Source organism: Protopterus annectens, chromosome 14.part0 (genome assembly GCF_019279795.1).
Source record: "Protopterus annectens isolate FY-2018-M chromosome 14.part0, PAN1.0, whole genome shotgun sequence".
NCBI lineage: Eukaryota > Metazoa > Chordata > Ceratodontiformes > Protopteridae > Protopterus > Protopterus annectens.
Genome location: NC_056748.1, coordinates 593248604 through 593276596, shown reverse-complemented (window position 1 = coordinate 593276596; position 27993 = coordinate 593248604). Strand labels below are relative to the sequence as shown.

Sequence of the window (27993 nt, the reverse complement as noted above, 5' to 3'; positions counted from 1 at the left end):
CGTCCACAACACAGCACCATTACAGCCTTGCTATCCTTCACTAATACTGTCAACAAAGCCTTAGATACAGGTCACCCTACATCAGTAATCCTATTGGATTTATCTAAGGCTTTTGACACAGTTTCACATGCTAAATTTCTGACCCAATTGACTAAACTTGGCTATAGCCCTACATCCCTCAACTGGTTTACATCATACCTAAATAATAGACAACAATCTGTAAAGTGGCAAAATGCTCAATCTGATTACCTGTCAAGCAGCATAAGAGCCCCACAGGGTTCCATTTTGGGTCCTTTACTTTTCAACATCTTTATAAATGACCTCCACAAAGTCACACAACTAGGTAAAATTATCTAATATGCTGATGATTTGACTATAATCTCAACTACAAACAATTTCTCTGACCTACTCTCAGCTACTCAAAATGCCTTTACACATATTGAATATTGACTAAACAAATCTCAAATGCTACAAAATGACAAAAAAAACCCTCCTATTATTCTCTTCAAAAGTACCAGACATAGACTTCAAAAACTATGCTGAAGATAGAACTGAAATAGAAATAGTAAAATCTGCCAAACTACTAGGAATTACAATTGATAATAAACTCACCTTTGAAACACACATTCTCAACACAGTAAAGAAAACACACTTTAAACGTAGCAAATTCTATCATTATAAACTTTACATGGACACCACCACCAAAACAAAACTAGTAAGTACCTTACTAATTCCCACCTTACTCTAAGGTAGCATCATCTTTGCTAACCTTCTTTCCTCCCTCAGCAACAAACTCCAGTCGTGTTACTATAAAATAGTGAAATTTGCCTTAGGAAAGCCAAACCGTTCATACCATTTCCAAGTAATAAATTAACTGAATTGGTTGGATTTCCCTAACTATCTCTGCTATACCCAACTAATGCTAGAACATAAACTAATTTATAGACCAAAGAACTGTCCAGCACTGTCATCAATACTACCAAGTTATGTCCCTGCATGCACCTTTCGATCCTCCAATAAATTACTTCTAAATGTAACCTAGCCCAATAAAAGAGCTGTGCAGTGGCTGTTCTCACACAGCATTGCTAAAAATGGAACTTCCTACCCTCCCATATTACCTAAATAGACTGCATAATGAAATTCCAAAGTATCATTAAAAAAGCATCTCATTGACAACTGCAAATGCCCTTGTCATTCAAGAAAAAACACCATAGAACCAGGACTACTTAATTCCTAAGCCAGCTCCATAGTCTCAAAATAACTTCCTACCCTGACAGTATTAGCGTTATCTACTACTGCCATGATTTTTAGATCTTTGTCTTGTCTCATGAAACACCAAATGAAACAAGTCAATTGCTTGTACTACAATACCAACGGTTACCTAATGTTTAAATAAGTTTCTGATTCATATTAATAAGTTTTGTATTGTATATTAATGTTTACATTTTTTCTTTGATCTATATTTGTTAAAACCTTTAACTTTTGCTTACTGTTTTGCTACTTATTTGTATACATTTTTACTTTTTATTGTTAATTGCGGAGCTTTTCTCCCTGGGCCTCCACTGAAAATGGGTCCCCAGCCCAGTGGACTTTCCTGGTCAAGAAATAAATAAATAATAAAATATCTTAATTGTGATAAGTTGAAGAGAGGGGGCTGTGTTATAGATGTGGTCAATATAACAGACACTTTGCACATGTTTTGGAGCTGTAGCAAAGTACCACCTTACTGGAAATATCTGGATAAAAGACTAGAAGTTTGTTATATTTGGTATAATGCCCAAAGTATAAAAAGGGCAGTGTTAGCATTATAAGAGTATGTCAGGTACTGTCTTCTGTGACTAACCTGTTATCTGCTAATATAATGGAAACTGAAGTGAATATGGATGAAGCAACAAACTTTTCATATCCAAGTGGATCGGGCGGCACAGTGGTGCAGTGGTTAACATTGTCGCCTCACAGCAAGAGGTTCTCCGGTTCGATTCTCGGCTGGGGTGCCTTCTGTGTGGAGTTTGCATGTTCTCCCTGTGTTCGCGTGGGTTTCCTCCGGGTACTCCGGTTTCCTCCCACATTCCAAAGACATGCATCTGGAGCATTTCTCCCCGGGCCTCCGCTGAAAACAGGCTCTGTGGAACCTAGTCGGACATTCCCGGTCAACAAATGTTAAATAAATAAATAAAATAAATAAATAAAGTATGTCATATTATGCACTTATTTAAAAGTGCTCATTGTGAAGGAATTATACCTGCTGAATATCCGGATTGCAAGGCTCCATTAAAGAATCTGGAGTCTAGACTAATTTCTAGAAATGTCTACTGTTTTTACTAATAAACTGCTTGTATGTGAAAATTTCCAATATGCTCAGCATGTAAATGGTGAACATAGCTATTTGAGATTTTGTAAAAGTTTGGGGGATAAATGGTTTTGCTTTGTTGCCATTTGTTAATACCTATGAAATTGGCCTGTTGATATTATAAAATGCTGTTCAATTTGTTTTATAATAGACTTTTTGATTCAAAATATGTCTGCAAAGGCAATGCTAGCCATGAAAGGGATATTTTAAAAGAGATACCCTGTTCTTGTGAAAAAATGCATATGACTATCTGGGATTCTGAGTCTGCAGTATATAGGTCCTTTTAGTTAAGGTGGCTGTGAACATAAGGTAGTCAGACTATGTACATATTTACAAAGGTATACATTGCACCTAGGTGTTCCTAAAGATAGAGTAAGTATCAGAGGTCTCAGGGGATGTCCTACTACCAGTAATGTCAATTTTTCAAAAATAAAATAAAAATTGCGTATAGTAACAACTGGATGTTTATTAGCCTCAAAAGCAGATAACCCTAACTGATCAGTTAAGCTGCATTAAAATCTAAGAATGATTCATCAGATAGGAATGTCCATGTAGTGTATAGCTGCAGCTTATGGAAGAATATCTGGTGAACAGGATCATTAATTCTGTAAAATTTGGGGCACCAAGACACATAGTTTCCATGTTTCTCTGCTGACAACAGTGAAAAATTCCAATCCATCTCAAAAAACGGTTATCTCAATGTAGGCAATGTAACAAGTTCAAAATGGAAAGAACGTCACACAAAAAAGTGCCTGCAATGCACTGATGGACCAGTTTTCATGCACCAATTGATACTCCTGTCAAGTCCATAGTTCATTCTACAGAAGGAATATCAAACATTGAACCACCGGCATGTAGGTCAGAATAGTAAGCCATAATTGCATTGACCATCAAAGAGCTATTAAAATTGTATTTCCTTTTAATCTTTCTTACAATTAGCAGTAAATATGGAAAGTGATATGATAAACATGGACAAAGCATACTCGTATTCCAAATCTCTGGAAGGTGTAGGCTAACATTGCCTGATGGTGAAGAAACCTGAAATGAAACACTGTAAAAGGATCCATCAGTGGGCATTCACATCTAGCTTATATCAATGAAAAAGTTTTCGATCAGTGCACAATCAAAGTTTACATTTTTCAGCTGAGCAAAACTGCTAACATTTTCTGTTTATTTGAAAATATAAACCAAATAAAACGAAAAAACAGTCCGTAGAGCAAAACAATGGTGAGGTCTCCAAAAAGTTCCGAAACTCTATCTTTGTTGTTTAAAACAGCAAAAAAGTTGCCAAATCCTTCAAATTGGTAAAAAACAGGTTTATTCAGACAAAATATAAAGATGGTGAGCGCTTTCGCTATTGTAGCTTCTTCAGACCAAAATACAATTAATTAAATATTACAATCGTATTTATCCAAAAAAGGGCGCCAAACCTAATGGAATTTAAAGAAACATAACTTAAAAAATACTAAAACATATTAAAAGTTGATAATGACAAGAAATATATATACAAAATTATAAGGAATATATACATAATAAATATATATACTACATTGAATCTAAACTATTATAACTAAAGTCATAATATTAAAATTCATAAAACTCATGATATTGAAACATTACGTCACTTATTTGAAAACTTTAATCCTTCTTGATTTTAACAGGGGACGTAAGGGGACCTTGCCATTAATACCTGGTGGTACATCGGCCCTAAACTTAATAATCCAGTTGATTTCACGGATCTCAGTATAATTTTCAACATCTCCCCTTCTGTGAGTTCTGGATATGTGTTCAAGTATCCTAAATTTGAATTCATGATCAGTACCATATTCAATAGTGTGTTTGGCAAGTGCATTTGTCAAAGTACCTTTCCTGATATGATAAGCATGCTCACGTATTCTGTCTCTGAGTGTCCGATTCGTCTTGCCTACATAATAGGCTGGACACAATACGCATGATGCCAGATACACTATGTCTTTGGATTGACAGTTACCTGTCACACATATCCTGAAGCTGCCATTTCCATATGGATAATTGAAAATGGGGTCACTCAGGATGTAGTGACAAAAATTGCACCTGTTACACGGAGCCATGCATCTATCATCAGGGGATGTAATGATGGTATTGCTGTTGGGATAACACAACAGCTGTTTGAGGTTCTTTTTATTCCGATGAACAAACTTGGGTCCCTCACCTACTAATTTACTAATGGTTGGATCTACAGATAAGACATGCCAGTGTCTAGTATAAATATCCTTAAGGGTACCAACATCATTGGTATAATAAAGAGGAAAAAGGACCTTGTCATTGGATGTCACGTCATCTATGCTAGAAGAAGTGACGTCCACTTCTGAATAAAATCTAGAAGCGCCCTCTGAAAAATAGGGCATAGCCCTGTTATCCCTGAAGGTGGTAATGGCTCCCATGCCTATACCAATATCCTTATCACTATAACCTCGTTCCTTAAACCTTGCATCCAGATCTTCCAATCCTATTTTAAAGTTGGTGTCAATGGGTGTGTACCTGGAAAGTCTCATGGACTGTCCCCGGACAATGTTTTTATAAACATACTCAGGATGCATGCTGGTACGATGTAACAGCATGTTCTTATGACTGACTTTCCGGTGCAGACCTGTGTTTACCATTCCTCCATGTATCTTTTCTACAAATATATCCAGGAATGGGATCCTTGTGTCTGACCATTCCATAGTGAATTTGAGGAACCAAAGAGACTCATTTAACTGCCTAAAGAACTCATTTAAAGTTGTCAGTGTACCTCTCCATACCAAAAACAGGTCATCCACAAAACGCCTGTAAAAGGGTACATGTGACCTGTACAATGGATGTCTAAACAAATGCCGATGTTCCCATTCAGCCATACAGGGTCTCCCGAAGATACATAAAGATCCGGTGAGACCCCCTATGAGACCAATAGTAGCGGGTAGAGGGTGGATTACAGAACCACTGTCTCTGTATATTGAAGCTCAGTTGAGACCTTTAGTAGAAGACAGTACTGCTATTCTCAGAGATACAAAGCAATTTCTTCTCGAGTTTTATGAGTTTATTAAATCCACCACAAATGTAGATGATCTCCTGTGGGTTACTATGGACGTGCAGTCCCTGTTCACGGTGATTCCAAACAGGGAAGGTATGGACATGGTTAGGTGCCTTATGGACCGATCAAGTTCTTTCACTTTCAGTAATATAGATCTTATTCTTTCACTATTGGAGATGGTTCTGGAATCTAATGTGTTTTGTTTTCATGAGCATATATTTTTACAGAAGGCTGGCGTAGCTATGGGCACTTCATGTGCCAATAGCTACGCCAACCTGGTAATGGCTGAACACACCCATTGACACCAACTTTAAAATAGGATTGGAAGATCTGGATGCAAGGTTTAAGGAACGAGGTTATAGTGATAAGGATATTGGTATAGGCATGGGAGCCATTACCACCTTCAGGGATAACAGGGCTATGCCCTATTTTTCAGAGGGCGCTTCTAGATTTTATTCAGAAGTGGACGTCACTTCTTCTAGCATAGATGACGTGACATCCAGTGACAAGGTCCTTTTTCCTCTTTATTATACCAATGATGTTGGTACCCTTAAGGATATTTATACTAGACACTGGCATGTCTTATCTGTAGATCCAACCATTAGTAAATTAGTAGGTGAGGGACCCAAGTTTGTTCATCGGAATAAAAAGAACCTCAAACAGCTGTTGTGTTATCCCAACAGCAATACCATCATTACATCCCCTGATGATAGATGCATGGCTCCGTGTAACAGGTGCAATTTTTGTCACTACATCCTGAGTGACCCCATTTTCAATTATCCATATGGAAATGGCAGCTTCAGGATATGTGTGACAGGTAACTGTCAATCCAAAGACATAGTGTATCTGGCATCATGCGTATTGTGTCCAGCCTATTATGTAGGCAAGACGAATCGACACTCAGAGACAGAATACGTGAGCATGCTTATCATATCAGGAAAGGTACTTTGACAAATGCACTTGCCAAACACACTATTGAATATGGTACTGATCATGAATTCAAATTTAGGATACTTGAACACATATCCAGAACTCACAGAAGGGGAGATGTTGAAAATTATACTGAGATCCGTGAAATCAACTGGATTATTAAGTTTAGGCGATGTACCACCAGGTATTAATGGCAAGGTCCCCTTACGCCCCTGTTAAAATCAAGAAGGATTAAAGTTTTCAAATAAGTGACGTAATGTTTCAATATCATGAGTTTTATGAATTTTAATATTATGACTTTAGTTATAATAGTTTAGATTCAATGTAGTATATATATTTATTATGTATATATTCCTTATAATTTTGTATATATATTTCTTGTCATTATCAACTTTTAATATGTTTTAGTATTTTTTAAGTTATGTTTCTTTAAATTCCATTAGGTTTGGCGCCCTTTTTTGGATAAATACGATTGTAATATTTAATTAATTGTATTTTGGTCTGAAGAAGCTACAATAGCGAAAGCGCTCACCATCTTTATATTTTGTCTGAATAAACCTGTTTTTTACCAATTTGAAGGATTTGGCAACTTTTTTGCTGTTTTAAACAACAAAGATAGAGTTTCGGAACTTTTTGGAGACCTCACCATTGTTTTGCTCTACGGTCTGTTTTTTCGTTTTATTTGGTTCCTGTTTTTGTCCACAGTAGAGCATTCACTCCGTTTCAACTCTATTTCATTTTTTATTTGAAAATATAGATGGCTTAAATAATATTTTCATTACTGCTTATCCTAAGAGCGCAACACAAACTTACAGATGTGACCATTTATTTTACCATTAACCAAAATTTCATACATAGTAATTCATGAATATCAAAACATAAACAGTAACTGAGTTACTGTTAATTTTTTATCACGACTGTAAACTCTCATTTCTACTTGGCAAAAGTGAGCTGGTGTCAACTATTTCAACCTCCTTTGCTGAGTGGCGTTACTCCATGCTCCATGGCTGCTTTGAATGTCTCCAGTAGCATATATCAAGCACCCCTTTGCATGATCCATTAGTGGCCAATATAACGTAATGGGAAAATCTGTTAGTTTAAAATTCCGACAACGGATAGTACTCTCAGGACCATATGCTCTCTCTCTTTTACCCATCTCTACTAAAAATGTCATAATAAACCATCTTTCTCCAGCATCCATTAATGTGGTGACATCCACCCCAACCTATGTCCCAAATAAACCCCAAACCAAAGAATACATCCTAAAAGCTAGCCACTTTAACCCTTAGAAGCAAATGCAACACTACCACAGATTGATGATTCAAAATAATCCTGATATCCTAGCCACAACGGATACCTGGCTAAAGCCTAAAATAAAATGTGATGAAATACTAAATCCTGGTTATAATATCATTAAGTTCAGAGAGCACACAAAAAAGCTGGTGGAATAATTATAATCTTCCCAAATAGGCTCTCAGTAATTCCCTATACAGTCACAGTCACAGTCACAGTCTAAAAATCTGGAAAAGCAGAAATCCTAATCCCATTCATAAAAATTAATAGAGCCCATATAAGTATTTGTGTGCTATATATCCCCACAGGATAGAACATTCCAATACTTGAAAACATACTGTCCTGGACAGAAGATGCAATCACAGCATGAACACCTTTGGATTCACTCACCCTGTATATACACCAACAAGATATGACATAAATATTTCCCAACAATCTATCCTGAACTGGATTCTGGTTACCAACCATCTACCAGCTTATACCCACAGGAATATTAAGCAATTAACAAAGGATATAAGCTCAAAATTACCCATAATCTATCCAGTTTCTCCAAACAGCCTTTCACTGAAGCTCTGAAACTGGTTAACTGGTCCATCCTAAAAAGACTTCCCTTAAATGATGCAGTTGAATACTTAAATGCAGAGTTTCTACATATTCTTAACATCTTAAGTAACACAGCATTAAAAAAAAATGAAAAACAACCATATGCCATGGCTCACCAACCATAGCAAACACCTTATGAAAGGCAAAGACAAAGCATGGATTAACTGGCAAAAGAATAAAAATGACAAACATGTCACTATTCAGACAGCTACAAAACAAAGTTAAGAAACAAGTCAATACAGATAAAAAGTCTTTTATACATGCCTATGAGATAGCCATAAAAACAATCCTATCCTCTATTGTCAACTCATGTACAAAAAAGGATCCCAGCCCATACACAGACATTCTCCCTCTTCAAACAGCTACCTATTTCAATACATTCTTCATAGAATGCATGGCCACATTACCCTCAACTCACTTAACGCAACCCCTTTCATGCAGCTAACTTCCCCCGCCTTAGACTATAGCGCATCTTCTTCACAAAACAGACCTAACTGCAACCTCACCAATAGACACACAAACAAGTCCACCCATTTTAACTTTCAACCAACTTATGTTCACCCACACCACCAGCAAAGGTAACCACCATGAAAAACTTCTCCAATCCTGACTTTGGGCTCCTAAAATCAGAAGTGGCTAACCTCACAGCACCCATGCAAATGGAAAATAGGTGCATGACCTCCAAATAATACACCAATGCACTATACGAACACATACATAAATGCATGGAGCTAGCCATACCCAACAGAACCAAAATGCTCTCCTCCAAAAAAAGGAAGTCAATCTGGTGGTCCCCTGCCATTAACAAACTCTACAACAGAAGGAAGAAATTGTTGCAAAAAAAGGTGAAGTCCCAAGATTGGAACCCCCCCCCCCCCTTATTAGCCTCAACAAAAAGTTGAGATCCCTCACCAAAATCTCTAAAGCTAGCTATGAAGGCAGAATTGTGGCAGACACTAAAAACAACCACAAAGCCTTCTACAGTTGTATCAAGAATCTCCATGGCAATACCCACATTTGCTCTGAGTTGCTGCACAATGGTACCTCCTATACTGACCCAAAAGATATTGCCAACATACTGGCCAACATATTCAGTGCCAACCTTACCTCTCCCCCCCAAGGACCAATCACAATACCGGAAGAATGCCATATATCAGCATTACTGCAGCACAGGTTAAAGCTGCATTGTCCAAGGCCAAGAATACAGCTTCCATGGGAACTGACAATATCCCTGGCTGTGTTCTACATGAACTGCAAAGTGAACTGGCACCACACCTGTCTGCCCTGTTCAATTACAGCCTCACCACAGGCTTTGTCCATACAGAATGGCACACTGCTACAGTCATCCCTCTATAAAGTGGGAGCGACTACAGACCCTGGGAATTATCACCCCATTAGCCTTATGAGTTTGATATGTAAGGCTATGGAGCACATCATCATGGACCTAATTAACAAGGATATATGGAATCTCTAAACTCTGGATCCCACATAAATTGGTTTTGTGAAGGGTATCATACCTGCTCAACCTGGTTGACTTCATTGAGTCAGTCACCAGAGCTGTGGATGAGGGCAAGGCAGTTCATACAGCCTACCTCAATCTGGCCAAGGTCGTTGATACCATTCCCCACCCAGGAATTATTGATAGACTCACGAAAATAGGCATTAATCCCTATATCACTAGATGAGTTGCAAACTGGCTCACAGAACCCACAGTGTGAAAGTAGCAGACTCCAAGACAGACTGCCTACAAGTCATGAGTAAAGTGCCACAGGGATCGGTCCTGGGTCCTCTCCTGTTTGGCATCTACTTCTCAGAAGTCCAGACCAAAATGGAGGGACTCTGGCTGACCTGGCTGATCAAGTTCACTGACAATTGCAAGCTGGGATCCATTTGTAGCAAATTCTTCTGTGTAAGCTGTAGTAGCTGATTCATAGCATTTATAAGTGTTTGCTGTACCTGTTTCTGCCTGTTTTGTGAAAAAAAAAGAAAAAAAAAAAATATCTCTTGTTTTTCCTGCTTTACTAGTTTAGTCCAGTTTCAGAGTTGCTGATTCCTGGGCTTTGGTTGTAGTTCCTGTGTACTGTTTCCTTGCCTTATTTGGGGGAGAGGAAGTTACCTTGCTTACCAGTGGGAGTGGGAAGCATTGAGCTGCCTTTTGTCCAGTTTTGTGAGGTTTCAGCTAGTAACTAGTAGTTTATTGGTCGTTTTGGGCCAGTTTCTAGCTTTTTCCAGCCCCCTGGTATAAAACGCGGTAAACGCTAGCCTTTAAGCGCAGAGCTGCCACTGTTGCACACTAGGGCAGCACCGGTTAGGCAGGTTTAAACTATTCGGGCTACCTAAAGTCCACTCTTCAAATTTTCCCTTAAAACTACCTTCCTCGAACTATACTACTGATCTAATCAGCGTATCCTATAACTAGAAAGATCATCTCCACTTGACTCCAAGTAGACTATTCTCTATCTGTTAAACCTAGCACTTGCTCCTACAGTACTTATTACCTTGATACGGCACTCTTGTCATAGATAGTACCCCAAAAAGGTAACCCCCCACTTCTCGGTCACCCACGTCCCCCTGAATCTTTTTTAAAGTTTTTGTCTATCCTTCTAGCATGTCGAGGGATCAGTTGCTAGTGTCCTCTCCTGCTCAGCTGGTGAACCTGGGAATACTGAGGCAATGTTACAATTGCCTCATGTACACAGACAACCCTCTCCTCCTCCCACAAAACACAAATACATGCGAGAGATGCAACTATACGGCCAAACTGGAGGCTGAGCTCTCTCAACACAGGACTGGCAAGACCAGTAAGGAGGAGAAGGTTACCACACACTATAGACCCAGTCTCACATAGCACCATTACAACCTCAAATCATACACATAAACACACAAAGACATACTCGGAGGCTCTGATCAAAAATCTACCAAAACTGCAGAGGCCACCAAAGCAGACACCCAAACAACCACCACCTCAGAACACAACACCTGCAACACATAGACCTCACAGTCAGAGTGTCAAACAGTCACAGCCCTTAAGGCCAAACACAATGACAGACACACTAGTCATTGGTGACTCCATAGTCAGACACACTGACGTCCCACTCACCAGACTGAGTAAGGAGAAGGTCACAGTAAGCTGCCTGTCGGGCGCTAGAATCCGCCACATAACGCAAGCACTCAGGTCTCTCAACAGCAAGTACAAATATGACTCAGTCATTGTCCACGCTGGTGTAAACGACCTGAGACGTACCTCCTTGGACTACATGAAAAGAGACATTGAGGAGCTCTCTGATTATGTAGCCCAGGCAGGTATGACCCTGACCTTGAGCAGTATCCTACCTTCACCAAGAGTGATGCCACAATACAGAGATAAGATGATCAGCTTTAACAATTGGCTTAAACACTGGTGTCATTCAAAGGGGATCCAGTATCTGTCTGCCTGGGATGACATGCTGGACAAGCCACGCTGCTTCAAGGGACGGCTTGCACCTGTCACCCTGGGATTCCGGATATTGGCAAAGGCTCTTGCCACCCCATAGTGCCTTTTTAGGCAAGGCTCAAATTCTAAACCTACCACCCTAGAACACAAAAAGGAAAAAACTAAGGGTAATGCTGCTCAATGCCAGAAGTCTAAATCTAAAATGCACGCACTCGAGGCCCTTCTCAGTATGGAGAACATCGATGTCTGTGCTGTGACAGAAACCTGGTTCAAGGCTCCTGAGAGCACCCCAGCGCTATCAGGTTTTACCTCATATCATGCGTTCCGGCCCCAAAATCCGGACAATACCAAGAAAGGAGGGGGTATCCATATTCATCAAGGACACCCACCCCTCAAGACTGGTGGCAACGCACGATGCATCGGAGACCATCCAGGTGCAATTAACCATAGGCAAGACTGCTCTGCAAATTGTAGCATGTTACAGGCCACCCTCACAAACTCAGGAACCTCACATGGCCTTCCTGAAAACACTAGAGGGATAAATGTATCACCAAACACCATCATACTAGGTGACTTCAATTACCCTAATATAGACTGGGAACACTACTCAAGCCCAAACACCCTAGCCCAAAAGTTCCTGGAATTCATAAACTCAAATGCCATGGAACAACTAGTCACCATCCCCACAAGAGGAGATAACATACTTGATCTCATCATCACGAACATGGGAGCACAATGTTCAACACCGGAAGTATACCCCTCACTGGTGAGATCAGATCACAAACTAATCTCGCTGGAGGTCCTCATCCCACCCCACCTGAAATAAAAAAGACCACAGTAAAGAACTTCTCAAAAGCCGACTTCACACTTCTAAAGACTAGTGTGGTCTCCTTTAAGGCCCCCGAGCTGGCGGAAAACAGTACTCAAGCCGCTGAATCACTTACAAACACCTTCTACCAGCACCTGCAGGACTGCATGGATAAGGCAATCCCAAACAAAACAAAGACTCTTAGTACCAAAGGCAAGCATCCAGTCTGGTGGACCCCAGCCATAAACAAACTCTACAATAAAAGGAGGAAGCTACTACAAGATAGAGCAAAATCCTTAAAAGGTAAGACACCCTTGATCACTATAAGTAAAAAACTAAGAGCTCTCATAAAATCATCCAAAGCAAATTTCGGGAGAAAAATAGCTAAAGACTCAAAAGACAATCATAAGGCCTTCTTTAGCTATGTTAGAAACCTAGGAGAAAACTCCCAGATATGCTCAGAACTAGTTCAAAATGATGTGAAGATTACTGATCCTACAGACATTGCCAACATACTGGCTGACAGGTTCAGTGCAAACTTCTCCCCTCTCCCCAAAAGGAGAGATATCTATACCAAACGATTGCAGCCCCCAAACATCTCCAGCGCCCAAGTGAGAACTGCTCTCTCCAAAGCAAAAAACACAGCATCCATGGGACCTGATGGTGTCCCTGGCTGTGTGCTCCACGAACTCAATGAGGAATTAAACCCACAGCTAGGACAGCTGTTTAATCAAAGTCGTACCTCTGGATACGCACTCCAGGAGTGGCGCACTGCAACTGTGGTCCCACTTCACAAAGGCGGTGCCTCCACCGACCCTGGAAATTACCGCCCATTAGCTTGACAAGCCTTATCTGCAAAGCCATGGAGAGGATCATAATGGACCTCATAAATAAAGACATAGGGAATTTGCAGACTTTGGATCCAACCCAGTTTGGCTTTGTCAAAGGCAGATCATGCCTTTTAAACTTGGTTGACTTCTTCGAAACAGTCACCAAAGCCATTGACGAGGGAAAGGCAGTCCATACAGCCTACCTCGATCTGGCTAAGGCCTTCGATACAATACCCCACTCGGGTATCATTGAAAAACTCATCAGCTTAAATGTTAACCCATACATCACAAGATGGGTTGCAAACTGGCTGAGTGACAGATCCCACAGGGTCAGAGTTGCTGGCGCCATGTCAGACTCAAAGCCTGTCACAAGTGGTGTCCCATAGTGCTCAGTCCTGGGCCCACTCTTGTTTGGCATCTACTTTTCCGAAGTACAAGCAAACACAGGAGGATTATGGCTGACAAAGTTTGCAGATGACTGCAAACTGGGCGCCATAGTAGAAATCACATCTGACACAGATATCCTTCAGAAGGGTCTCACAGAAACGGATAACTGGTGCCAGAGCCACGGCCTGAAGTTAAATGCCAAAAAATGCATAGTCATACCCTTTGGGAAAAACAAGGTTACCCCTAGCTACCAAATAGGTGGCAATCCACTGAGCACAGAAGAAGTTTTCAGGGACCTGGGGACCCAGGTTGATAGTAGTCTGTCATTCGACACCCATGTAGCTAAAGTAGTTAGGAAGACCTTCTACATTGCCCACCTTATCATGAAGGGATTCTCATCTAGATCAAGGGAGGTCATAGTCTCCCTTTACTCATCACTCATCAGACCAATGATTGAGTACAATGCCCCATTCGGGATGTATCTGACCCGACACTTGCAGCAGCTGGAGAGGCCACAAAGTTCCTCACCAAAAGGATAAAGGGTCTCAAAATCTGTCCTATGCTGCCCGACTGAAAGAACTCCAGCTCTATTCAGTCGCCACCGCTTGCTCAGAGGTGACCTTTGCCTAACATACAAGGCCATGTCAAACCCAGATTTGATGAATATGCTTCACCTCAAAAAATCTAGATCCGTCAGAGCCACAAGGGGGGGAGACTTAAACCTCGACACGGCTATTAATAGGACGTGCTGGAGGGATAGATTCATCACCCAAAGACTCCCTATGCTGTGGAACAAAATCCCGGTATATGTGAGGCAGAGCACCTCGCTGGCCTTGTTCAAGAGAAATCTTGACCAATGGATGGGAGATCGCAGATATACCCCAGGGATTACCTCAGTGTCACTGCTCGACAGAGGCACAGCAAAATAATGGGAATAGTTCCCCATACTAAAGGGGTGGCGTAAGCCACAAAACTATGGGCTAGGCTTGTAAATGCCCTCAGGCAGATAGCCTAGTATGAACCTATGAACCTATGAACCTATGAACTTCCCAAGTGATGTAGACATCATACAGAAAGGACTCGCTCAGACCAACGACTGGTGTCGAAACCATGGAGTTAAGCTTAATGCCAAAAAATGTCATCATTCCCTTTGGGAAAAACTGTTCCCACTAATTACCACATTGATGGTAGCCCAATGAACACTGAAGATGTTATAAGAGATCTTGGGACATAGTTTGACAGCAACCTCTCCTTTGACCACCACTTTGCCACTGTGGTCAGAAAGTCCTTTTATGTGGCACATCTCATTTCCAAGGGGTTTGCATCCAGGAAGAAAGAGGTCATCATCTCTCTCTACTCTTCCCTCATTAAACCAATCATAGAGTATAATAATGCCTCATTTGCCATGTACCTCACTACACACCTGCAACAGCTGGAAAGGCCACAAAAGTACCACAAAGAGGATCCTAGGCCTTAAACACATGCCCTACATGGACAGACTCAAAAAATACAGCTTTTCTCTGTCTCATATCATCTATTAAGAGGCAATCTCTGCTTGACTTACAAAGCCATGTCTGACCCAACCCTGTTACAAATTTATGTTGCACCTAAAGAAATCCTAATCCCTACATACCACATGCTCCAAGGACCTCAACCTCATTACCACAATCAATAGAACATGCTGGAGGGACAGGTTCATAACCCAGAGAGTTCCCATACATGTCAAGCAGAGCACCTCACTGGCCCTTTCCAACAGAAATCTTGATGAGTGGATGGGAAATAGAAAGTTCACCCTGGGGATCACTCCAGTGGCTCTACCTGATAGAGGCACCAGGAACTAATGGCAGCAGGATGCCAGTGCACTTCTATGGGCTAGGCTTGTAAAGGCTCCAGGGCCATTGGCCTAGTACACACCTATGAACCTATGAAAAGCATATACTTAAACTAAAACTTTGTTCCTCCTCAGCTGACAGCCCCTGGAATCCTAGCCACCCTGGAATTAACTAAGTCTAGCAGCAGATGCAATAGCCTGCCCAGTCAGCATCCTTATTAACAGATCAGTTACAGAATCATGTGTCCCTAACTTCCAGAACATGGCACATCTTACCCCTTTACATACAAGAGGTAAATCCACTGACGTTACAAATTTCTGTCCCATGGCCATCCTGTCTCCACTCTCTCAAATCCTTGAAAGATGTATGCATCAACAGTTTCTCCACTATCTCTTACAAAATAAGCTAATCATCAATATGTACATGTATTTCAGCCACATCACACTATTTTCACTGTATTACTATCATTTACAGACACTGTCAATAAAGTTAGCAACTCAGATAAACTTGAAAGTGCAGTATTTTTAGATCAATCAAAAGCCCTTGACATGGTCTCTCACAGTAAACTCCTCAATCAACTTTCCACCTTGGGTCTATCATTTCCATCTATTCGGTGGCTCTCCTGCTGTTATTGCAACATGCAGCAAGCTGCAAAATGGCAAGGGTCCATCTCTGCATACCTTCCATCTTCAACAGGAGTCCTACAAGGCTCCAGTCTTGGCCCTCTGCTATTCAATATTTTTATCAACACCTTACATTTATCTTCCTGGGAAGGCACCCTGATTCAATATGCAGATGACTGCCATTATCTGCTCTTTAAACACCTTAATTCACCACCTAGAAATCCCTCAAAACACTGTCATATCCATTGAAACCCGGCTTACAAAAGCCCAACTCTTGATCAAATCCCCCCAAAAAACAAACTCCCCCTCTCTACCCCAAAAACTCACACACTAATAAAGCATGTTTCAAAATCTTTTTGGCAAATGAAACTGAAATTCAATTAGTTCACCATACCAAACTATTAGGAGTCATAATAGATGGTGATCTTATATTTGGTCTCTGCAGCCAAGGCATTATCAAGAAAACCCATAAAAAATAGGCATGCTATACCGAAACAAACATTTTCATAGCACACCAACAAAAAATACTTTAGCCAAGACCTACATTCTGCCCCCTTGCTCTGTGGAGACTCAGTTTTAACCAATTTATAATCATGCATTAAAAAAAAAATTGGAAAGCTGCTACAACAAAATTGCCATGTTTTCTACTAATTCATACTCCTTTACCCATCACTGTAAAGCTCTCCATACCCTTAGCTTTCTGGAACACCCCTCCACCTCTCCTACATTCAGCTTATAACAATAGATAAAATCATACAGAAACCATTAGCCTGCTCATCTCTTACCCTTTAATCAACATGTACTTCCCTAAATGAACCCTCAGATCAAAGATAAACAATTTTTCACCATAAATAAACCTCACCATAAATAAACCAAATTAATCACCTAAAACAAAAAAAGTGCTTTCGTCTTAACATAGGTTAAAAAAAATTCAGCAGAGTAAACAGATTTAACCAAACCACACAAAATTTAAAAAGATGTGCAGCCAATAAGAAGCTACCACATACGAATATATTAACTAGTCATGCATATTCAACAGTTTACTCAACATTAATATTTAAAGGTGTATTGTATGTATGTAAAATTATTAAAAATAAATTCCTATAAACTTTTTTATGATAAATAACCCACCAAAATGGAAAATGCAGTAAAATAAACCAACACAGAATTCTAAAAATTGTATATAAATGAATAAGTGCATGTTTGCTGCAACACTTAAATACAAGCCGTTTTATATTTTAATACACTGTTCAGTGAGGCCACATCATTTAAACTGATACAACCATGGCATTGAGCCTGGGTTGCCAGTTGAATTCCTTTAATTCTAACAATGTATCTGCATCCCCACATAAAGGTGTAATCAGGACACTGTCGATAACCAAGAAGAAGAACTTAAAATTTGGACAATGAATACTGTGCCTATAAAGGGCATTGGTGGTGGTCATTTTCTTACTATCGTAATATTTTCTCTAATGCTGTCCTTTAACTTCCTGATTGTTTCTCCACATAAAATGCATTACAAGATCCACAGCTAAGCAAACCACATAGGAGCTACTACAATTGTACTTCCTCAGACTGAGAAGCAAAAAGGTGGAAAATAACTGAGTGTACAAAGCACAAATAACTGAGAAAAAACACTCAGGCATACTGTCAGGAGAAGGAGCACTTTTCACCTACCTATACACCCTGTTCTTGTCAGTTTTGAGGCATTGGTGGAGAGGGACATTCAGAAAAGTTTAAATGCCCAGAATAAGAAGCGTTACATTTGTGGAAATGTATCTAAGGAAGAGAGGAAATTGCTTTTTAGTATCAGCAGGGGTAGTAGAATTAGGATTATGAAGCTGGACAAGGGGGGTGGGGTTGTCCTCATGGAGGAATGGATTTTCACTGGGAAAATGTTAAATATACACCACGGGGATGGTAAATACTAGGGGGTCTCTAGGAGTGAAATTAACCTGGCTTATAGGAATTTGGATTTGATCCTGTAGGATAACTTGCTTCAGGTGGCTATTGATAGACAGTTATGAGTTTTTGTGGGTACCCAAGCCAGTGATTCCTAGCATTTTTGGGATTCCCAAAACTCATAAGGATGCCCAGAAACCCCCCCCCCCCCCCCCCCGCGTGAGACCCATCGTCTCTTCTTCTGGCTCTAAGACAAAGCCTTTGGCCCTGTATGTAGACAACAAGTTTAAACCCTTTTATGGGTTGTTTCATCATATTTTAATACATTCTTGGGACTTTTTGAACAAGTTTAAGGAAGTGGATTATAACTTCCTTACGATAGATATGAAGGACTTGTTCAGTGTGATTCTTCAGGAGACTGGATTAGCCTGGTTTGAGGAGATTATTGTGGGCTTTGACTTTCTTTCCCCACTGGAATTTTGGTTGGTTCTTGAGAATGTGGAACTGGTCCTCAGGAACAATTTTTGTTTTTTCCAGGGAGCATATTACAAGCAGATGAGGGGGTAGCTATGGTGGCTTCCTGTGCCCCCATTTTCGCTAATAAAGTTTTACTATATTGGGAGCAGCATTTTTTATTTACCTTACCATTTTATGAGCACATTAGATGTTATTTCCATTACCTGGATGATATTTTTATTGTGGAGAAGGGACCCAAGGAGATTGCTGAGCCCTTTTTTGGATTTTATTAACCATACCATCAATTGTTTAGAATTCACATCCAGTGTGAAGGAAGAAGTGGTTCATTTTTCAGATGTGCAAATCAGGAAAGAGTTAAGGTATAACAAATATGTCTCCTCTTTGTATCGTAAACAATATTTTTCCAATTCTTATCTTCACTTTAAGCGTTAACATCCTTATTCCCAGAAAATGAACATTGTAAAGGACAGATGGTCAGAGTGGACTGCAGGACCACACTCAAGGAAGAATTGATATCTGAATTAGATTATATAGGTGAACTTTTTGTTAGACGTGGTTACCCTGAAGGTCCAGTTATCTCCCTGACAGACAAGATTTTACAAGAGTGGGGAGTGAGGTATATACCCATTCTGTCCCTTGAGAATGGGGGGTAGTTTCTGGTTCTACAAGCACAATGACCATACAGATGGATGAAAGGGACATTAATGTACCTCCTTGTAATGACATCTATTTTGTGATGGATTTTCAGTGAGATACTCACCTCATGAAAACCATAATACAGACGTATTGGGACATTTTTGCTAGTTTGCCTAATAGTCTTGATGTATTCTCTGTGAGAATTGAGATTTAGTTTGAGAATGGGACAGAATTTTAAGAACATTTTTTGAAAGCCGTAAAGTTGATTCAACTTCCAGAGTAAGGATAGGCACAGACAAATGTGGAAGGTGCCCCCAGTGCCCCTATGTAGCCAATCTGGATGACGTGTATTTGGTGGGTCCCATTGGGCTGTTAAAGGCTAAGGGCTATTTTAATTGTTATTCTAAAGGGGTGGTATACCAATGTTCCTCATATTTTGCATTTTACATTGGCAAAACGGAGATAACTTTAATACAAAAAATTTATGAACACCTCTATGAGATTTCAAGGAAAAGAGAAACCAATGCATTATTTAAGCACATTTGAACACACCCTGTTAAGTGAGGACTATTCCTTCAAATTTTGGGTGCAAGAGCAGGTAAAATGTTTTGAGAGAGGGGGGACTGGAAAACCAGCCTCGGGTATTGAGAGTTAATGTGGCAATTAATGTTTGATGCCTTCTCAGCCCCTGGGTTAAATGAACATTATTCTATCTTACCAGCCTTAAAGAAAAGAGCTTTAAAATAAGGCTATGTTAGGTTATGGCTTTGTTATGATGTCATTTTCTGTGGTCACTGATGCATTTTTTATGTGTGCATTTTTTACATCACCAGCTTGACCACAGTATTATAATAATAATAAATATAAGTATACCTATATATATATATATATATATATATACATATATATATATATATATATATATATATATATTTTTTTTTTTTTTTAATTGCTGCATACGTTTTATTGTTGCATTTTTTGCTGCTGTATTTTTTCATCATTCCTGCATTCCTTATTGTTGCATTTAATGTTGTTTGTTTGTGTCTTTTGGCTTTTCCCGGTTAGGGGTCGCCACAGCGGAACTCTGGTCCGCTAATGATTGGCAGTAGATTTTTACGTGCTGGCTTGCCGGGCCTAACGCACAACCTTCAATGAAGGAAGGCCCATTCATGCATGTCGTCACACAGAAGACGCTCTAACTGAGAATCGAACGGGCAACGTCTAACTGTGAGGCGACAACGCTACCGCAGCACCACCACCGCAGTCCTTGTTGCATTTAATGTTGTACCTTTGTTAAATCAGTCAGTTAGGTATTGACCAATGGAGTATTGTAATGTTAAGTGGTTTCACTATTTAATTGCTAATTAATTAGTGCTGGTTTATTCTGATGAAGTTTCCTTGTGGAATGAAAGTGCTAAATCTGTTTGGTGTACTAGAACATTAAAGAATTCATTTTTTACCTTGGTAATTTGTGGATTACTTGGACTTTCTCAGAATAGCTAGTGTTCTCACAGTTGTGCACAGCAATATATGGGCCCTCACGGATGTTCCTACACATCCTACAACATCCAAAGTTTTGCATTTTACTGTGGGTTAACACTGTCTTGGCTGATGTTACTTCCAAAAACATTTTGATGTTCTAAACCTTTGAATAAACTAGTACTAGGGCTCCCCAAAGATTGTTTTTGTATTCATTGGTGAAAACCATACCCAAAACCATTTAACATTAACATATTGCTGAGTATCAGTACTAAAAGGTATAATAAACAGTGGGGTAGTGGCATCAAATTTCCTGTGATAATGATAATAAGTGGGGTGGATGTTCCTGTTCACCACCTCTCTAGTGTGAAAAACTTCCTCAGAATGGGGGCAAACTGATCATGCAGATGACCTATGACTTCCATCCTGTTTTTCTTGAGAAGCGGCATAGGCTATCCCCTATCCAAAAAAAGACAAAATGGTGCAGCTCATCATTGAACAAGGTATCATCTGAAATTAGATGAGATAGTCTAACCATCTAGCCCAGATTTCTTTTGATAACCAAGATGGCAGCTGCCATAGTGAAGATAAGTATTAGTAAACATTTCTTTCTTATAAATAGTTGATGTGTAGCACACAAGGACCCTGTCCTTCTCCAACGTAATGTCAAGATAATACTTGTAGTATTGCTGAAAAATGTAAATCTCAAAAAGGAGGTAGAATTCTGCCACTGACTTAAACACTTCACCTTCCCTCAAACTACACTTCCATAAATTTAATACATCATCCATGAAGTGGTAGTAACCATGTGTTAATGCCAAAAATTGGGAAGTGAAGACCACTTGCCTTTCCCACATAGCCAACGCAATGCTGACATACATTAGGGCACATGCTTTCCCTTGGCAACACCCCTGAGATTTGATGGTAGTATTCTCCCTCGAAATAAATTAAGTAGTTGTGGAGAACTAAATCAAGGAGTGTGGTAACAACTCGAATTTGCTTATTGGAAAAAGATGTACACTCAGAGAAAAACATATAGAACCACTCAAGTCCTGTATCATGGGGAATGATGGAATATAAATCAATAACAACCACAGTAATAAATAAAATGTTCTTACTGAATGACAAATCCTTAATTGTCTCCAAAAGTTACCAGGAATCTTTATGAATGTGCGACTTAGATTCCCAAACAGTTGTACATTTTAAATCAACAAATTTACTTAACTTCTCAGTCTTATAACACTTATCCAACACAGTTGGTTGGAGTGGGGTTCACTAGTATTCTTGTGTATTTTGGGTATACTGAATACAGACGCTACCCTTGGTTTTACCACATTAAGGTATTCCCATTCATTATGTTCCATGTCCCTCTGAAACACTAGATCCAATAATTAAAAATCTAGCTTAGTATAACCTATATTTATTTCATTTAAGGAGACCCTACTATAAGTAAATACATTGGAAAGCAATGACAAAATTTTGGAAGCGTAATCCATACTGTTCATAATAACTACTCCCTTGTCCTTGTCTGGTTTCATAATATGTATACTTTTATTACTAACAATGGTGTTTAGTAATCCCCTTTCTTCTCTTGATAAATTATCTATGGTCAACTCTTTTTTGTTCCTTTTATATAGACTTTAAAATTGATCTAAAACCAGAAGGTTGGGGGGAGGAATGAATGTACTTTTCGTACATAAACTGTCTGAATTTACATTAGCAGCTTTGTGAAAAAACAATAATTTAAGATTCAAGCATCTAGTAAATAACTTAAATTGTGTAACAGCACTGACTATGTCAAGTTTAAAACAAGGAATAAAATTGAAGCCTTTTTTTAAAAATATACATGACTGTTTACAAAAACTCAGTATCAGATATATTAAAAACCTTGAAAGGTTCTGAAAAGCATTCGATAAGATGCTTATTACAAACACAAGTAAATATACTTAAAGCTCGTATCTGCCCTTGCCCCTGCCCTGAAAGTTCACAAATGTCTCTCTCATTTGGCGATTCGAATCGGGTCTCACACCTTGGTTCAGTTGGTGGTTGGCAAGTCTTTTGGACTGGCAAAATTGCAGCTGGTCTAAAAAAATCATCAGAATCACCACTGTCTATAGTGTAGTTCACTAAAGTCTTATTGTCCCTGAAAGACACTGTTCTCTTTACTTGACCTGTTTTAGTAAGGGATAAGATCTCCCCTGCTCATAGTATATTTCGTCTCTTCTGAGCTTATGCATTTTGTGCTCTTTATTCTTAGTAATGCCTATGTTTTGTTGTGTTACAGGATACTTTGTGAATCAAAATATCTGTCATTTGTTTTTGATAGATTGTGACTGTGTAGCTTTACTCCTAGGGCCTCCACTGAAAAGGGGTACTTTTTGGCCCAGTTGGATTTTCCTGGTAAACAAATGTTAAATATGTAAAAAAATAAATCTCACACCTGCAGAAGAGACAACACTGATTAACATGAAATGAACATTTACCCTCCGCCTGTAATGCGAGTGTTATCTTTTGTATGATACCCACCCATTCTTTGTAGCACTTCCATTGACTGTACTTCATGTGCTAAGTCTGTAGCCCATCCATTTCTAAAAGAATGGGAGCTATAACTTGTAACTTGAAGGTATAAGTTGGGCAAAATTCTTTTAAGGATATTGCTGAGATCATTTGCTATTAACAAGTAGTCTTATGGAGCCTGAAATACAAAATCATGGGCTGAGGTCCTCCTTACCATGCTATGTAATCTCTGACTCCAATATCCTGGGCAAGTGATAAACCACTCTAACTGTTCTAAAATCACTTGAGGTGTCATACTTTCCTGGTCAGTCTTGGACCTGGCTAACGAAATTGATACCTTATTGAGACAATGCAGCATCTCCCTACCAAAATGACTGTAGGACCTTGCTGACCTAGAAGAGCTGGCATACATCCAGGGTAGATGGAGTAAAAAGGTTTATATGTCTTCCACCCTGGCTATAAGGTCTGTTAATTGTCTTTTTCATATGCTTAAGTATCAGCAGCATACTTTGAAGGCTATTAAGGCTAGAATTGCTGGTGTCCCTTCCCTGATGGAGAGTAAGGACATGCATGATTTATTGAATTCTGCCACTCTTGTCACTAAACATTCTCTACATTGTGGTTTCGAAACTTTGGAGGCTTCTTGCAGGGCAGCAGCCACTGGTTCTGTCATTAGAAGACATGCTTGGTTCGGGGAACAGCCCCTTTCTGAAGCTGTCAAATCTAAATTATTGGATGTGGATGTGCCTTTGCACAAGGACAATCTTTTTGGTAGCTAAGCAGACGAGGTGTTGAAAAATTTGGAGGATAAGGCCAGATATATGCAAACTGTTAAGACTTTCTGCAAGTTCAGCCTCCTTGTTTTAGTAGACATTACCCTTCCAAGAATTGGACTTTTCCTGACCCTAGTAAACAGAGTCGCACTAGGTCTAGGGGTTACAGGTCTTCTAGGGGACAGACTTCCACCCCTCAAAGGGCTAAGCACTGGCAGGTTTCCTCTTCAAAATCGGGGAGTTCTAAGCAAACTTCCCAAAGCAAGCATTCCCAATGACTCCGGCCTTCCCCTGCCTGCCTCTGCGGGCCCAGGGTTTCCTTTGGGGGGAAGATTAGCCGTGTTTGCAAATGTGTGGTTCACCATCACAGACAACAAATGGGTGCTCAAAATAGTATCCCAAGGCTACAAGTTCTCCTTTCACACCTTCCCTGTTCACCAAGGATACCCAGATATCCCCCCAAATCAAAGGGCAGAAGCAGAAATACAAGTTTCTTCTTTACTAAACCTGGGAGCATTAGAGCCAGTTCCTGCACTACAAATAGGCCAGGGTTTCTACTCAAGACTTTTTTTGGTTCCCAGAAAAGGGGGCACCTGGTGCCCTATTCTGGATTTGTCCATTCTAAACACATTTCTGGTTATTCCCAAATTCAAAATGCTCACTCTTCAGCAGTTGCTGCCAATGCTGGCCAAGGATTCCTGGCTGGTGACTTTGGATCTCAAAGAAGCTTATTTGCACATCCAAATAAGGGAAAGTTGCAGGCAGTTCCTTCATTTCAAGGCAGGGAACAGGCAATTCCAATTCTCTGCACTGCTCTTTGGCTTATCTTTTGCTCCCAGAGTTTTTACCAAATGACTGGCTCCAGTCATTGCTTTTTGCAGGCAAAGAAACATTCACATTTACCCTTACTTAGACAATTGTCTTATTCAGGCAAACTCTCCAGAACAACTTCTAAAGGATTTGGAATTTGTAAAGAACCTTCCCACCTCTTTGGGTTACACGATCAATGAAAAGATGTCAAAATTGGTACCCACCAAGGAGATTATATTCCTGGGAGCGAGCCTGAACACAGCCACCCAGATGGTATTCTTCCCAAAAGAGAAACAAATGGATCTTTTGAATTACTTCAAAAAATTGGCAAGCATGACCCAGCTCTCTGCAAGGCAATTCCTGCAAGCCCTGGGATTCATGGCTTCATGTATTCTGATGATTCCATATGCCAGACTGCATATGAGGAAAATACAATGGTACCTCAAACACCTTTGTAGTCAACATACTCAGGATTTAGATTTGATACTTCCTCTGATTCCCTGCCTGCAGACTAAGTTCCTTTGGTGGGTGACGGCCTGTGCACAGAACAAAGGCCTGCCTTTCTGTCCACCTCCTGCCAGCTAGACTCTCACCACAAATGCCTCTGACTATGCTTGGGGAGTACATCTAGAGGACAAATGCATTCAGTCAACTTGGAACTCTCAACAGGTTAATTTGCACAGAAGTCTGAAGGAACTGATGGCAGTCAAGCAGGCGTTAATGGCTTTCAAACATCTTCTCTCTCCTGGTACTCTTCTGGTCAGGACAGACAACACCACAATCATGTGGTACATCAACAACCAGGGAGGGATGCACTCTTACCCCCTGTGCAGACAAAGCATGATACTATAGTCCATAGCAGCTTCCATGGGCATTCATCTCAGTTTCTTCCAGGAAGGCTCAATACCTTGGCAGACCAGTTGAGCAGGCAGTCTTGGATCCTCACGAGTGGCAACTAAACAAGATCATCTTCTATAGCATCATTCATTGTTGGGATACTCCCCAGGTGGATCTCTACTCCTCTCCAACCAACCACCTTCTTCCAACCTTTTGCACCAGGGATTATCACAACAAAGCTTGGAAAGTTGATGCTCTGTCCTTCTCCTGGACACAGCTCTCAATCTAGGAATTCCCTCCTCTGCCTCTTCTTCACAGAGTGCTGTTAAAGATGAGGGATGAAAAACCAAGGGCCATCATCATCATAGCTCCAGACTGGCCCAGACAACATTGGTACCCACTACTTCGCAGTCCCTCCCAGTCTCGGCCTTGGCATCTTCCCCTGACACCAGATCTCTTGGTTCAGGAGGGGGGAAGAATTCTGCATCCTCATCTTCAGACTCTGCATTTGGCTCATAATTTAAACCTTTCCCAACAAGTGGTTGAGGTCCTTTGTAAGGCCAGGAGGCCTAGCACTAGGAAATCTTATGCAGATAAGTGCAAAAGATTCTCCATTTGGATGCAGACTAGAGGGGAAGACCCTTCTCAACCTTCTCTTCCTCTCATTCTTGACTATCTGGCAGGCTTGCTTAATGGTGGATTTTCCTTTTCTTCTATTACAATCCATGCTTCAGCTATTTCTGCTCATTGTTTTTTGGAGCATCCCATTTTCTCTCATCCTTTGATGAAACAGTTCCTCAGGGGAGCTAGGAATTTAAAGCCTCCCAGAAAGGCACCTACTCCTGCTTGGGATCTCAATTTTGTACTTGAGAAACTTACTCTGCCTCCTTTTGAACCAGCTGCCTCAGCAGACCTGAAGTTTCTCTCCTGGAAAACTGCATTTCTTCTGGCTATTACTTCAGCTAGAAGAGTTTCTGAGCTGCAGGCCTTAATGGCAATAGAGCCTTTTATCATCTTCCATGTGAATTGGGTTTCTCATTGAACTAATCCCTCCTTTATGTCTAAGGTGGTTTCTAGCTTGTCTGTTAACCAGATTATCCACCTATCTACCTTCTTTCCTAATCCTCAAAATAAAGGGGAAAGGTTACTGCATTCTCTGGATGTGCATAGACAGCTTAGATTTTACCTGGACAGGACTAAATCTTTTCGAAAGTCGGATCAGTTGTTGGTCAGTTTTGCTCCTGGAGCTCAGGGCAAAGCTATTTCTAAATGGACCATTTCTAAGTGGATTGCTCATTGTATTCACTTTTGTTACTTACAGCATGGCAAGGTTCCTCCTCAGAGTATTAGGACCCATTCTACTAGGGCAGCCTCTACCTCAACTGCTTTCTTAAGAGGTGTACCTACTAGGGACATACTGGAAGCAGCTACATGGACTTCTGTCCACGCTTTCACTAAACATTACAATTTACCCTTGTTTTCTAAGTCTAGGGCTGGTTTTGCCACTGCAGTGTTGCAGGGCATCCTTACCAACCCTTAAACAGTGGGTGTTCCTCCTCCAATTTGTTTTTTTTTTCCCTGGGCTTTGTGAATCAACCCATTTTGCAAGGACTGCAACAGTGAAACACAGTGAACATAGTACAGTTGTGTACATTTACCATAAATGTAGATGTTCGAGTGTATTCACTGTTGCAGTCCTGGTCCCCCCTTCCATCCCCCCTTTTTTCCTAGGGCACAGACTGGATTTTCTTTTCCTGGTCTAATTTTTTGGGGGGGGGCTCCTGACAGTTAAGGCAAGAAAAACTGAGGAAATGGTGGCGGCTGCCTTCTTTTGTACCTAGCGTCCTGACATCAGGCCTAAAGCAAAGACAGCCAACATCATATACCAATGGCTTTGGTATATTGGGCGACTGTGGGCTACCAGGAGCTGGATAACCCATTTTGTGAGGATTGCAACAGTGAATACACTTGAACATCTACATTTATGGCAAGTGTACACAACTGTACTTTCAAAGTGTAAGTTACTTATTTTTGTGTAAGGCCTGTCTGTGTCAGAACTAGCTTCCAAAACACCCTTTTCTCAGTGTAAGTCATGTCTTAAACTGACATCATCTCCTTCAGAGTTGCTGCCATTGTTTTATGTGAAAAACAAAGCAGCCTGCATTTTTCCTTAAAGTCCAAATATGTGTAAGGAATTTTCACTGATATATATATATATATATATATATATATATATATATATATATATATATATATATATACATATATATAGTCATTATTTTTTCAGTTTTCCAAAGGTAAGTTTTAAGCATTCTGTTAACACAAAAAACAATTACTTTAGTTCAGAATCAAAATCTATACTTCTACTAATTATCAACAGACTGCAGTCTATCATATTAATAAGAATCATGTCCTAGAAGT

At 40.1% G+C, this 27993-nt stretch overlaps 1 protein-coding gene across 1 annotated transcript in view; it reads right to left on the bottom strand.

Annotated features, from left to right (window-relative positions):
- The window catches only part of TCERG1L (transcription elongation regulator 1 like), a 2969407-nt gene that overhangs the window by 2222182 nt on the left and 719232 nt on the right, over window positions 1–27993 (bottom strand). The gene's annotated exons all lie outside the window — the stretch shown is intronic.